This window comes from Drosophila teissieri, unplaced genomic scaffold (assembly GCF_016746235.2).
Source record: "Drosophila teissieri strain GT53w unplaced genomic scaffold, Prin_Dtei_1.1 Segkk5_quiver_pilon_scaf, whole genome shotgun sequence".
NCBI classification, from domain to species: domain Eukaryota; kingdom Metazoa; phylum Arthropoda; class Insecta; order Diptera; family Drosophilidae; genus Drosophila; species Drosophila teissieri.
Window position 1 is genome coordinate 575,838 of NW_025225019.1, and position 15,332 is coordinate 591,169.

A 15,332-nucleotide genomic window follows, 5' to 3' on the forward strand; every position below is an offset into this window, starting at 1 on the left:
GATACAGTAATATGTACGTAGGAAAACGAATTAAAGGAGGCGCTGTGCAGCTATCGTTTCAATAAAGTTTAATCAATTCATTTATATATTTATTTATCAAAAATATCGACACAATTTACAAAACTAAGATTAACACATACGATAGTAGTACTAGCTTCGAAGGGATCGACTACGCACTTCTATACTATTTATCAATGTATAAACAATATACCCCATTTTAAGAATGAATTTTAAAGATTCCACTTTTTATACCCGTTACTCGTAGAGTAAAAGGGTATACTAGATTCGTTGAAAAGTATGTAACAGGCAGAAGGAAGCGTTTCCGACCATATAAAGTATATATATTCTTGATCAGGATCAATAGCCGAATCGATCTGCCCATGTCCGTCTGTCCGTCCGTCTGTCCGTCCGTATGAACGTCGAGATCTCAGGAACTACAAAAGCTAGAAAGTTGAGATTAAGCATACAGACTCCAGGGGCATAGACGCAGCGCAAGTTTGTCGATTCATGTTGCCACGCCCACTCTAACGCCCACAAACCGCCCAAAACGGCCACGTCCACACTTTTGAAAAATGTTTCGATATTTTATCATTTTTATATTAGTCTTATAAATTTCTAACGATTTGCAAAAAAACTTTTTGCCACGCCCTCTCTAACGCCCACAAACCGCCCAAAGCTGCCACGCCCACACTTATGAAAAATGTTTTCATATTTTTTCATTTTTGTATTAGTCTTGTAAATTTCTATCGATTTGCCAAAAAACTTTTTGCCACGCCCACTCTAACGCCCACAAAACCGCCAAAAAACGACTCGGCTATTGATCCTGATCAAGATATATATACTTTATATGGTCGGAAACGCTTCCTTCTGCCTTTTACTTATTTTTCAACGAATCTAGTATAAAAAGAAATCACAGTTTTGTTTGCTTCAATTATAATTCTTTCTAATTCGGTAAACACCATATTAATTACCATCGGTTTAAAACGTCTCAATATCGGACGACTATATAGTATGGGTAGTCTACTAACATGCGGAAACCTAATTGAATTCTTTACATATTTATAAAATTTCCAATGAAGTCATGCAGTGATATAGGCAGAAGAATATTTGACTGTTCTTCTGTGGACCACGTAGTGCCTGGTATATTAAAGTCACCTAGAACAACCAGTTGGTCCCTATCGGACAGTCTATTTGAAACGGATTGGATAGCGGACAAATAGTTAATATATTAAAAAAATTCAGACGGCGGAATGTAAGAGCACGTAATATAAACAGATCTATCAGAAAATGACAGCTTTACGCGTATGAATTTTACGTTACGGAACTCGTCAAAAAGCACCTCCTCTGACGTGAGGGTAGACCTAACAGCAATTAGGACTCCACCTCCCCACCTGGAGGGACGATCATGCCTGTATACTGTGTACATACCTAGGAAAACTTCAGAGTTAAGTATCTCTGGTTTTAACCAAGTCTCTGTAAACACAATAATATAGGATGCAAAGGAAGGGCTATCTGAATACAAATTAGTTAGCTTACTACACAAGCCTCTTACATTTTGATAACAGATAGTGAGGCTAGATTATAGTTTTTTGAAGAGGAAGAAGTAGAAGTAGAAGAGTTGGGTGAGGATGAGGATGGGGCAGTGATCTAGCTTATTTAAATAATGCACAAATCACAAGAGATTCAACCGCGAAGCGAACGGAAATTTAACTAGTACTAAGTAGGAAATTAAATTATTCAAAAATGTATTTAAAACCCCTGCTGGATTTGGCAAAAACAAAAATAAATTCGGAGCGCAGAAAAAAAAAACACGACCGTTCGCTTTGAAGGTAGAAGACAGTAATGTGTACAGTATGATACAGTAATATGTACGTAGGAAAACGAATTAAAGGAGGCGCTGTGCAGCTATCGTTTCAATAAAGTTTAATAAATTTATTTATATATTTATTTATCAAAAATATCGACACAATTTACAAAACTAAGATTAACACATACGATAGTAGTACTAGCTTCGAAGGGATCGACTACGTACTTCTATACTATTTATCAATGTATAAACAATATACCCCATTTTAAGAATGAATTTTAAAGATTCCACTTTTTATACCCGTTACTCGTAGAGTAAAAGGGTATACTAGATTCGTTGAAAAGTATGTAACAGGCAGAAGGAAGCGTTTCCGACCATATAAAGTATATATATTCTTGATCAGGATCAATAGCCGAATCGATCTGGCCATGTCCGCCTGTCCGTCTGTCCGTCCGTCTGTCCGTCCGTCTGTCCGTCCGTCTGTCCGTCCGTCTGTCCGTCCGTATGAACGTCGAGATCTCAGGAACTACAAAAGCTAAAAAGTTCAGATTAAGCATACAGACTCCAGAGACATAGAAGCAGCGCAAGTTTGTCGATTCATGTTGCCACGCCTACTCTAACGCCCACAAACCGCCCAAAACTGTCACGCCCACATTTTTTAAAAATGTGTTGATATTTTTTCATTTTTGTATTAGTCTTGTAAATTTCTATCGATTTGCCAAAAAACTTTTTGCCACGCCCACTTTAACGCCCACAAACCGCAAAAGGCTGTCACGCCCACATTTTTAAAAACTGTTTTGATATTTTTTCATTTATTAATTAGTCTTGAAAATTTCTATTGCTTTGCCAAAAAACTTTTTGCCAAGCCCACTCTAACGCCCACAAACCGCCAACAACTGTCAGTGCTGAAATTTCTCCTTCGCACTTCCACTAGCTGAGTAACGGGTATCAGATAGTCGGGGAACTCGACTATAGCGTTCTCTCTTGTTTGTTGTAGGGTTTGGGTATGTTTCCACAAAGTGTTCCATGTTTGCTGGTGTTTATTTGCATAGAGCGCAGTTGCGAATTGTGTTGGGTTCGAGAACGTGCTTCTGTTACACTTGAACTTACACCAAGTCGAAGTCTATGTATTTGATTTTTACTTGTAGAGTAAAAGGGTACACCAGATCGTTGAAAGTATGTAACAGGTAGAAAGAAGCATTTCCGACCCTAAAAAGTATATATATTCCTGATCAGGGTCACAAGCAAGTCGATCGGGCTATGTCCGTTTGTCCGTCCGTATGAACGCCGCGATTTCTGGAACTTTTAAAGCTAAAACGTTGAGATTCCAGAGACAAAGACGCAGTGCAACTTTGTTTCCTGAAGTTGCAACGCCCTATCAATCGTAAAAAACTGTATGGCCATTTTATATCGGTATGTCAGAAATTGTTGTGGCACGCCCACTGTAACCGCCCAAAACTGTCGCTCCCTCACCTGTGAAAATTGGTTGATTTTTAAATTTTATTATTTTTGGCCAATCTATCCTTATGCCAAAAATATGTTATTCTTTCTCAGCCGAAAACCACTGTAGCTATGGCTGATATCTAACCTGTACCTTAGTTTTACAAATTAATCATGCAATGTAAAATAAATAATTGTTATGCTGGTGTTGTACTTTTGAAGAGCAATGGTTAGTTCGATTTTGCGTATGGATTTGCCTTTTTACCATTTTCTATAGCGCATTAGCATTTCTTTAAACTACGATCGTATTTTAGCCTGTATGAGTGTTTTGCGTGTATGTTTTATGGTATTGTATGTGCTTCGTTCTTAAGTTACTTGTTCATAAGTTCCTTTGCTGTAATAAAGATAAGGTATTTTGTCTATGGAATGGTGGTGGTTTTTACAATTATTTTATTAAGGGGCCTGTCAACATTCTTTGTTTGCGTGGGTAATTTTGGAACAGTTTTTGCAATTACATTTTGGGTTTTCTTCGTGTACTAGATTCTTAAAAAGTATTTAACAGGTAGACTTAAGCGTTTCGACTACGAGTATAAGGTATATATATTCTTTATCACGATGTCTAGCCGACTCGATCGGACCATGTCCGTCTGACGGTCCGGCCTTCCGTCCGGGGTCTTCGGGATCGTTAATAAAAGCTAAAATATTACGACTAAGCATGCACGACTAAACTGCCAATCCCTCACCGTAGAAAAATGCTCAATTTTGTTTTTCATATTGATATTTGTCCTGCAAACTTCTATGAACATGCCAAGAAAAATCTGTGCCACTGTAACGCACAATATTGGCATGCTCGCACTTAATTTTTTTTTTTAAATTCTATTATTATTATTATTATCTCAATATACTCGCGCGCACTCTGCCGTCAGCCTTATTATACCCGTTAATCGTAGAAAAAAGAGTAAAAAGTATATAACAGGCAGAAGGAAGCGTTTCCGACCATATAAAGTATTTCTATTCTTGATCAGGATCAATAGCCGAATCGATCTGGCCATGTCCGTCTGTCTGTCTGTCCGTCCGTATGAACGTCGAGATCTCAGGAACTATAGCAAACTTTAGAGACATAGACGCAGCGCAAGATGACCCATGTTAGCACGCCCACTCCGACGACCACAAACCGGTCAAAACTGCCACGCCACCATTTTTAAAAAAATGTCTTGATTTTTTTAATTTTTTTATTAGTCTTGTAAACTTTTATCGACTTGCAGAAAAACTTTTTGCCACACCCACTCTAACGCCCACAAGCCGCCCAAAACTGCCACGCCAACACTTTTGAAAAATGTTTATATATTTTTCACACTTTTGTTAGTCTCGTAAATTGCTCTCGATTTGCCAAAAATCTTTTTGCCACGCCCACTCTTACGGCCACAAGCCGCCAAATACTGCCACGCCCAAACATTTATAACTTTTTTAAACTTTTTTAATTTAATTGATTTTTTTCCCTATATCTATCAATATGCTAAAATAATGTGAAAATTTCTTGTTTGCCCTTCCACAAGCTAAGTAACGGTTCGTCTGGGAACTCGTTTATAGCATTTTCTCTTGTTTTTATACCCGTTACTCGTAGAGTAAAAGGGTATACTAGATTCGTTGAAAAGTATGTAACAGGCAGAAGGAAGCGTTTCCGACCATATAAAGTATATATATTCTTGATCAGGATCAGTAGCCGAGTCGATTTGGCCATGTCCGTCTGTCCGTCTGTCTGTCCGTCTGTCCGTCCGTATGAACGTCGAGATCTCAGGAACTACAAAAGCTAAAAAGTTCAGATTAAGCATACAGACTCCAGAGACATAGAAGCAGCGCAAGTTTATCGATTCATGTTGCCACGCCCACTCTAACGCCCACAAACCGCCCAAAACGGCCACGTCCACACTTTTGAAAAATGTTTCGATATTTTTTCATTTTTATATTAGTCTTATAAATTTCTAACGATTTGCAAAAAAACTCTTTGCCACGCCCTCTCTAACGCCCACAAACCGCCCAAAGCTGCCACGCCCACACTTATGAAAAATGTTTTCATATTTTTTCATTTTTGTATTAGTCTTGTAAATTTCTATCGATTTGCCAAAAAACTTTTTGCCACGCCCACTTTAACGCCCACAAACCGCAAAAGGCTGTCACGCCCACATTTTTAAAAACTGTTTTGATATTTTTTCATTTATTAATTAGTCTTGAAAATTTCTATTGCTTTGCCAAAAAACTTTTTGCCAAGCCCACTCTAACGCCCACAAACCGCCAACAACTGTCAGTGCTGAAATTTCTCCTTCGCACTTCCACTAGCTGAGTAACGGGTATCAGATAGTCGGGGAACTCGACTATAGCGTTCTCTCTTGTTTGTTGTAGGGTTTGGATATGTTTCCACAAAGTGTTCCATGTTTGCTGGTGTTTATTTGCATAGAGCGCAGTTGCGAATTGTGTTGGGGTCGAGAACGTGCTTCTGTTACACTTGAAGTTACACCAAGTCGAAGTCTATGTATTTGATTTTTACTTGTAGAGTAAAAGGGTACACCAGATCGTTGAAAGTATGTAACAGGTAGAAAGAAGCATTTCCGACCCTAAAAAGTATATATATTCCTGATCAGGGTCACAAGCATGTCGATCGGGCTATGTCCGTTTGTCCGTCCGTATGAACGCCGCGATTTCTGGAACTTTTAAAGCTAAAACGTTGAGATTCCAGAGACAAAGACGCAGCGCAACTTTGTTTCCTGAAGTTGCAACGCCCTATCAAACGTAAAAAACTGTATGGCCATTTTATATCGGTATGTCAGAAATTGTTGTGGCACGCCCACTGTAACCGCCCAAAACTGTCGCTCCCTCACCTGTGAAAATTGGTTGATTTTTAAATTTTATTATTTTTGGCCAATCTATCCTTATGCCAAAAATATGTTATTCTTTCTCAGCCGAAAACCACTGTAGCTATGGCTGATATCTAACCTGTACCTTAGTTTTACAAATTAATCATGCAATGTAAAATAAATAATTGTTATGCTGGTGTTGTACTTTTGAAGAGCAATGGTTAGTTCGATTTTGCGTATGGATTTGCCTTTTTACCATTTTCTATAGCGCATTAGCATTTCTTTAAACTACGATCGTATTTTAGCCTGTATGAGTGTTTTGCGTGTATGTTTTATGGTATTGTATGTGCTTCGTTCTTAAGTTACTTGTTCATAAGTTCCTTTGCTGTAATAAAGATAAGGTATTTTGTCTATGGAATGGTGGTGGTTTTTACAATTATTTTATTAAGGGGCCTGTCAACATTCTTTGTTTGCGTGGGTAATTTTGGAACAGTTTTTGCAATTACATTTTGGGTTTTCTTCGTGTACTAGATTCTTAAAAAGTATTTAACAGGTAGACTTAAGCGTTTCGACTACGAGTATAAGGTATATATATTCTTTATCACGATGTCTAGCCGACTCGATCGGACCATGTCCGTCTGACGGTCCGGCCTTCCGTCCGGGGTCTTCGGGATCGTTAATAAAAGCTAAAATATTACGACTAAGCATGCACGACTAAACTGCCAATCCCTCACCGTAGAAAAATGCTCAATTTTGTTTTTCATATTGATATTTGTCCTGCAAACTTCTATGAACATGCCAAGAAAAATCTGTGCCACTGTAACGCACAATATTGGCATGCTCGCACTTAATTTTTTTTTTTAAATTCTATTATTATTATTATTATCTCAATATACTTCGCATCTCGCGCGCACTCTGCCGTCAGCCTTATTATACCCGTTAATCGTAGAAAAAAGAGTAAAAAGTATATAACAGGCAGAAGGAAGCGTTTCCGACCATATAAAGTATTTCTATTCTTGATCAGGATCAATAGCCGAATCGATCTGGCCATGTCCGTCTGTCTGTCTGTCCGTCCGTATGAACGTCGAGATCTCAGGAACTATAGCAAACTTTAGAGACATAGACGCAGCGCAAGATGACCCATGTTAGCACGCCCACTCCGACGACCACAAACCGGTCAAAACTGCCACGCCACCATTTTTAAAAAAATGTCTTGATTTTTTTAATTTTTTTATTAGTCTTGTAAACTTTTATCGACTTGCAGAAAAACTTTTTGCCACACCCACTCTAACGCCCACAAGCCGCCCAAAACTGCCACGCCAACACTTTTGAAAAATGTTTATATATTTTTCACACTTTTGTTAGTCTCGTAAATTGCTCTCGATTTGCCAAAAATCTTTTTGCCACGCCCACTCTTACGGCCACAAGCCGCCAAATACTGCCACGCCCAAACATTTATAACTTTTTTAAACTTTTTTAATTTAATTGATTTTTTTCCCTATATCTATCAATATGCTAAAATAATGTGAAAATTTCTTGTTTGCCCTTCCACAAGCTAAGTAACGGTTCGTCTGGGAACTCGTTTATAGCATTTTCTCTTGTTTTTATACCCGTTACTCGTAGAGTAAAAGGGTATACTAGATTCGTTGAAAAGTATGTAACAGGCAGAAGGAAGCGTTTCCGACCATATAAAGTATATATATTCTTGATCAGGATCAATAGCCGAATCGATCTGGCCATGTCCGCCTGTCCGTCCGTCTGTCCGTCCGTCTGTCCGTCCGTCTGTCCGTCCGTATGAACGTCGAGATCTCAGGAACTACAAAAGCTAGAGATGAGAAGTTGAGATTAAGCATACAGACTCCAGGGGCATAGACGCAGCGCAAGTTTGTCGATTCATGTTGCCACACCCACTCTAACGCCCACAAACCGCCCAAAACGGCCACGTCCACACTTTTGAAAAATGTTTCGATATTTTTTCATTTTTATATTAGTCTTATAAATTTCTAACGATTTGCAAAAAAACTCTTTGCCACGCCCTCTCTAACGCCCACAAACCGCCCAAAGCTGCCACGCCCACACTTATGAAAAATGTTTTCATATTTTTTCATTTTTGTATTAGTCTTGTAAATTTCTATCGATTTGCCAAAAAACTTTTTGCCACGCCCACTCTAACGCCCACAAAACCGCCAAAAAACGACTCGGCTATTGATCCTGATCAAGAATATATATACTTTATATGGTCGGAAACGCTTCCTTCTGCCTTTTACTTATTTTTCAACGAATCTAGTATAAAAAGAAATCACAGTTTTGTTTGCTTCAATTATAATTCTTTCTAATTCGGTAAACACCATATTATTTACCATCGGCTTAAAACGTATCAATATCGGACCACTATATAGTATAGGTAGTCTACTAACATGCGGAAACCTAATTGAATACTTTACATATTTATAAAATTTCCAATGAAGTCATGCAGTGATATAGACAGGAGAATATTTGACTGTTCTTCTGTGGACCACGTAGTGCCTGGTATATTAAAGTCACCTAGAACAACCAGTTGGTCCCTATCGGACAGTCTATTTGAAACGGATTGGATAGCGGACAAATAGTTAATATATTAAGAAAATTCAGACGGCGGAATGTAAGAGCACGTAATATAAACAGAGCTATCAGAAAATGACAGCTTTACGCGTATGAATTTTACGTTACGGAACTCGTCAAAAAGCACCTCCTCTGACGTGAGGGTAGACCTAACAGCAATTAGGACTCCACCTCCCCGCCTGGAGGGACGATCATGCCTGTATACTGTGTACATACCTAGGAAAACTTCAGAGTTAAGTATCTCTGGTTTTAACCAAGTCTCTGTAAACACAATAATATAGGATGCAAAGGAAGGGCTATCTGAATACAAATTAGTTAGCTTACTACACAAGCCTCTTACATTTTGATAACAGATAGTGAGGCTAGATTATAGTTTTTTGAAGAGGAAGAAGTAGAAGTAGAAGAGGAGGGTGAGGATGAGGATGGGGCAGTGATCTAGCCTATTTAAATAATGCACAAATCACAAAAGATTCAACCGCGAAGCGAACGGAAATTTAACTAGTACTAAGTAGGAAATTAAATTATTCAAAAATGTATTTAAAATCCCTGCTGGATTTGGCAAAAACAAAAATAAATTCGGAGCGCAGAAAAAAAAACACGACCGTTCGCTTTGAAGGTAGAAGACAGTAATGTGTACAGTATGATACAGTAATATGTACGTAGGAAAACGAATTAAAGGAGGCGCTGTGCAGCTATCGTTTCAATAAAGTTTAATCAATTCATTTATATATTTATTTATCAAAAATATCGACACAATTTACAAAACTAAGATTAACACATACGATAGTAGTACTAGCTTCGAAGGGATCGACTACGTACTTCTATACTATTTATCAATGTATAAACAATATACCCCATTTTAAGAATGAATTTTAAAGATTCCACTTTTTATACCCGTTACTCGTAGAGTAAAAGGGTATACTAGATTCGTTGAAAAGTATGTAACAGGCAGAAGGAAGCGTTTCCGACCATATAAAGTATATATATTCTTGATCAGGATCAGTAGCCGAGTCGATTTGGCCATGTCCGTCTGTCCGTCTGTCTGTCCGTCTGTCCGTCCGTATGAACGTCGAGATCTCAGGAACTACAAAAGCTAAAAAGTTCAGATTAAGCATACAGACTCCAGAGACATAGAAGCAGCGCAAGTTTATCGATTCATGTTGCCACGCCCACTCTAACGCCCACAAACCGCCCAAAACGGCCACGTCCACACTTTTGAAAAATGTTTCGATATTTTTTCATTTTTATATTAGTCTTATAAATTTCTAACGATTTGCAAAAAAACTCTTTGCCACGCCCTCTCTAACGCCCACAAACCGCCCAAAGCTGCCACGCCCACACTTATGAAAAATGTTTTCATATTTTTTCATTTTTGTATTAGTCTTGTAAATTTCTATCGATTTGCCAAAAAACTTTTTGCCACGCCCACTTTAACGCCCACAAACCGCAAAAGGCTGTCACGCCCACATTTTTAAAAACTGTTTTGATATTTTTTCATTTATTAATTAGTCTTGAAAATTTCTATTGCTTTGCCAAAAAACTTTTTGCCAAGCCCACTCTAACGCCCACAAACCGCCAACAACTGTCAGTGCTGAAATTTCTCCTTCGCACTTCCACTAGCTGAGTAACGGGTATCAGATAGTCGGGGAACTCGACTATAGCGTTCTCTCTTGTTTGTTGTAGGGTTTGGGTATGTTTCCACAAAGTGTTCCATGTTTGCTGGTGTTTATTTGCATAGAGCGCAGTTGCGAATTGTGTTGGGTTCGAGAACGTGCTTCTGTTACACTTGAACTTACACCAAGTCGAAGTCTATGTATTTGATTTTTACTTGTAGAGTAAAAGGGTACACCAGATCGTTGAAAGTATGTAACAGGTAGAAAGAAGCATTTCCGACCCTAAAAAGTATATATATTCCTGATCAGGGTCACAAGCAAGTCGATCGGGCTATGTCCGTTTGTCCGTCCGTATGAACGCCGCGATTTCTGGAACTTTTAAAGCTAAAACGTTGAGATTCCAGAGACAAAGACGCAGCGCAACTTTGTTTCCTGAAGTTGCAACGCCCTATCAAACGTAAAAAACTGTATGGCCATTTTATATCGGTATGTCAGAAATTGTTGTGGCACGCCCACTGTAACCGCCCAAAACTGTCGCTCCCTTACCTGTGAAAATTGTTTGATTTTTAAATTTTATTATTTTTGGCCAATCTATCCTTATGCCAAAAATATGTTATTCTTTCTCAGCCGAAAACCACTGTAGCTATGGCTGATATCTAACCTGTACCTTAGTTTTACAAATTAATCATGCAATGTAAAATAAATAATTGTTATGCTGGTGTTGTACTTTTGAAGAGCAATGGTTAGTTCGATTTTGCGTATGGATTTGCCTTTTTACCATTTTCTATAGCGCATTAGCATTTCTTTAAACTACGATCGTATTTTAGCCTGTATGAGTGTTTTGCGTGTATGTTTTATGGTATTGTATGTGCTTCGTTCTTAAGTTACTTGTTCATAAGTTCCTTTGCTGTAATAAAGATAAGGTATTTTGTCTATGGAATGGTGGTGGTTTTTACAATTATTTTATTAAGGGGCCTGTCAACATTCTTTGTTTGCGTGGGTAATTTTGGAACAGTTTTTGCAATTACATTTTGGGTTTTCTTCGTGTACTAGATTCTTAAAAAGTATTTAACAGGTAGACTTAAGCGTTTCGACTACGAGTATAAGGTATATATATTCTTTATCACGATGTCTAGCCGACTCGATCGGACCATGTCCGTATGACGGTCCGGCCTTCCGTCCGGGGTCTTCGGGATCGTTAATAAAAGCTAAAATATTACGACTAAGCATGCACGACTAAACTGCCAATCCCTCACCGTAGAAAAATGCTCAATTTTGTTTTTCATATTGATATTTGTCCTGCAAACTTCTATGAACATGCCAAGAAAAATCTGTGCCACTGTAACGCACAATATTGGCATGCTCGCACTTAATTTTTTTTTTTAAATTCTATTATTATTATTATTATCTCAATATACTTCGCATCTCGCGCGCACTCTGCCGTCAGCCTTATTATACCCGTTAATCGTAGAAAAAAGAGTAAAAAGTATATAACAGGCAGAAGGAAGCGTTTCCGACCATATAAAGTATTTCTATTCTTGATCAGGATCAATAGCCGAATCGATCTGGCCATGTCCGTCTGTCTGTCTGTCCGTCCGTATGAACGTCGAGATCTCAGGAACTATAGCAAACTTTAGAGACATAGACGCAGCGCAAGATGACCCATGTTAGCACGCCCACTCCGACGACCACAAACCGGTCAAAACTGCCACGCCACCATTTTTAAAAAAATGTCTTGATTTTTTTAATTTTTTTATTAGTCTTGTAAACTTTTATCGACTTGCAGAAAAACTTTTTGCCACACCCACTCTAACGCCCACAAGCCGCCCAAAACTGCCACGCCAACACTTTTGAAAAATGTTTATATATTTTTCACACTTTTGTTAGTCTCGTAAATTGCTCTCGATTTGCCAAAAATCTTTTTGCCACGCCCACTCTTACGGCCACAAGCCGCCAAATACTGCCACGCCCAAACATTTATAACTTTTTTAAACTTTTTTAATTTAATTGATTTTTTTCCCTATATCTATCAATATGCTAAAATAATGTGAAAATTTCTTGTTTGCCCTTCCACAAGCTAAGTAACGGTTCGTCTGGGAACTCGTTTATAGCATTTTCTCTTGTTTTTATACCCGTTACTCGTAGAGTAAAAGGGTATACTAGATTCGTTGAAAAGTATGTAACAGGCAGAAGAAAGTGTTTCGACCATATAAAGTATATATATTCTTGATCAGGATCAGTAGCCGAGTCGATCTGGCCATGTCCGTCTGTCCGTCCGTCTGTCCGTCCGTATGAACGTCGAGATCTCAGGAACTACAAAAGCTAGAGATGAGAAGTTGAGATTAAGCATACAGACTCCAGGGGCATAGACGCAGCGCAAGTTTGTCGATTCATGTTGCCACACCCACTCTAACGCCCACAAACCGCCCAAAACGGCCACGTCCACACTTTTGAAAAATGTTTCGATATTTTTTCATTTTTATATTAGTCTTATAAATTTCTAACGATTTGCAAAAAAACTCTTTGCCACGCCCTCTCTAACGCCCACAAACCGCCCAAAGCTGCCACGCCCACACTTATGAAAAATGTTTTGATATTTGAAAGTTTTTTGGCAAATCGATAGAAATTTATAAGACTAATATAAAAATGAAAAAATATCGAAACATTTTTCAAAAGTGTGGACGTGGCCGTTTTGGGCGGTTTGTGGGCGTTAGAGTGGGCGTGGCAACATGAATCGACAAATTTGCGCTGCGTCTATGCCCCTGGAGTCTGTATGCTTAATCTCAACTTTCTAGCTTTTGTAGTTCCTGAGATCTCGACGTTCATACGGACGGACAGACGGACAGACAGACGGACAGACGGACATGGCCAAATCGACTCGGCTACTGATCCTGATCAAGAATATATATACTTTATATGGTCGGAAACGCTTCCTTCTTCCTGTTACATACTTTTCAACAAATCTAGTATACCCTTTTACTCTACGAGTAACGGGTATAATAATGATGTCTTACTCACGTAATATAAATCCTATGTTGCCATTGCTGCTTATCCTTCTTGCTTTGGTTCTTAACTATGAATAAATAAATGGTTCAGATATTTTTATATAATTGTGAGCTAGTGCGGGTGTTACTGATTTATTATTCTATTCTTATTTGGCATAAGAGACTATTGAAATAAATAAGAATACTATTTTTTAACTCCTTTTGTTACCATACAAATATTTTTTCTTTAACTTATTTTCTTTTCAGAACAATTAATTATTTAGCTAATATAAACCGGTTTGTTTATTTGGTGTCAAATTATTTTAAATTATTTTTCGTGATCCCAGACCATTTACGACCGCGAATCCATTTATAACAAGAGGCAGTAAGAAGCAAAGGGGAGAGTTAAAAAAAAACGAAAATCAAAAAGAGGTTTAACAAGTTTTGAGTTACTGAGGCAGGGAACCAAGTCGGGTTTCGGTTGTTTGTGGGAGTTCATTGAACGCCAAGAACTTTAAATAGTGTTTATATCCTCGTTTTGCTTTCACGATGTAACAACAGGGAATTTTTTATTTCTTTTATTTTTGTGGTTGATCAAGTATTTTACTGACTTGTCTTCCTTTACAAACTTTTATCTTGCAATAATCCACTATTTCTTATGTTCTTCACGTACGTCTGTAGACATTTTCGTTGGTAGTAACGTATCAATATAAGTACACTTGCCATCAAGTCACGGATATGAACTATATGCACACTTTTAGAAAAAAACCTACCACTTCCTTACTTTTCTATGCAAGCCCTTACTCAGTTGCTCGAGGCGTTAACAACCTTTCACATGTGCGATCAATGAAGAACTGTAGGTGGTTGAGCTGAGGACGCTTCTATTTATACTTATACATTTTTAAAAAAAAAAAGATGCGAATGAATCCAGGAGAGCGAAAAATTACTGAGTCCGAAGAGTTCTATATATTTTTTTTTTCGAAAGCGACTCACACAGATTCCAAGTGTCGTAAATTAACTGGATGTTTCCGTCCAACAGCTATGAGAAAGCGAGAAGCCAATATGTGGCAGGACTCTTTGTCAAGGCGTCTTATCATAAAGTTTTTAATTCTTACACGAATGCCTAAGAGGAGCAGAACCAAAAACACACAACAAAACTTTGTTTTAAATCCCTTCTCGTAAAGTCCAGCTGTCCGCATAAACGCTGTAATCTCGAGAACTTTAAAAGAAAGAAAGTTAGGACTAAGAATGTAGATTCTAAAAACATAGATTCCATTTTAACGGTCATCACGGCCCATCAAAAATATTCTTTTTTTTTACATTTTATTATTTTTCTTGCCAATTTCTAAAGATAGGCTTATGACATTTGGCCACGTCCACTCTGACGCCCAAAATCCGTCCAAATCTGTCACGCTCACACTTTGCTTTTTTTGAATTTAATTGCCAATTTCTAAAGATACTATTTCAAACATTTTTTGGACACGCTCACTCTGAACCCCAAAGAGCGTCCAAAACGGTCATGCACAATTCTTATAGATAAAGTGATATTGTTTATTAAAACACTTATCTTAATAATTTTAAATGTGCAACTTGAGTTAAAACTTTAATTTGTAACCCTATATATTTAATGGAGTCTCGTCCCAGAAGACTTATAGAAAATTCAATAGACAATATGTGCTGTAACATACAATTAAAAATAATTTAAAGTGCGTTTCCGATTCATTTGCACTGATTTAACAGAAAGTCTTAAAAGGCACAGCTTCGAAGAGAAGCTCTGAAGAAGAATCTGAACAAGAAAGTAAACTTGATTCGATATTCAGAAGTTTAGATTCCCTGCGATAATAATATATTTATAAAAAAAAAACCTGGGGCACAAGAGCATTTTATGATAAAAAATCAACGACATTTTTTCAAATATTTCCAATTAATCTTCCGACGGTTCATATAGGTATAGGTGCTATATGAACAAGTAGTCTGATATTAATGATATTTAGACCTGAATTGTATATTGTATTGTAAGGTAAATATTTTTTCA

At 37.7% G+C, this 15,332-nt stretch overlaps 1 pseudogene; it reads right to left on the reverse strand.

Annotated features, from left to right (window-relative positions):
- The window catches only part of LOC122625741, a 43,616-nt pseudogene extending 29,477 nt beyond the window's left edge, over positions 1–14,139 (reverse strand).
- Positions 14,140–15,332: the final 1,193 nt, after the last annotated feature.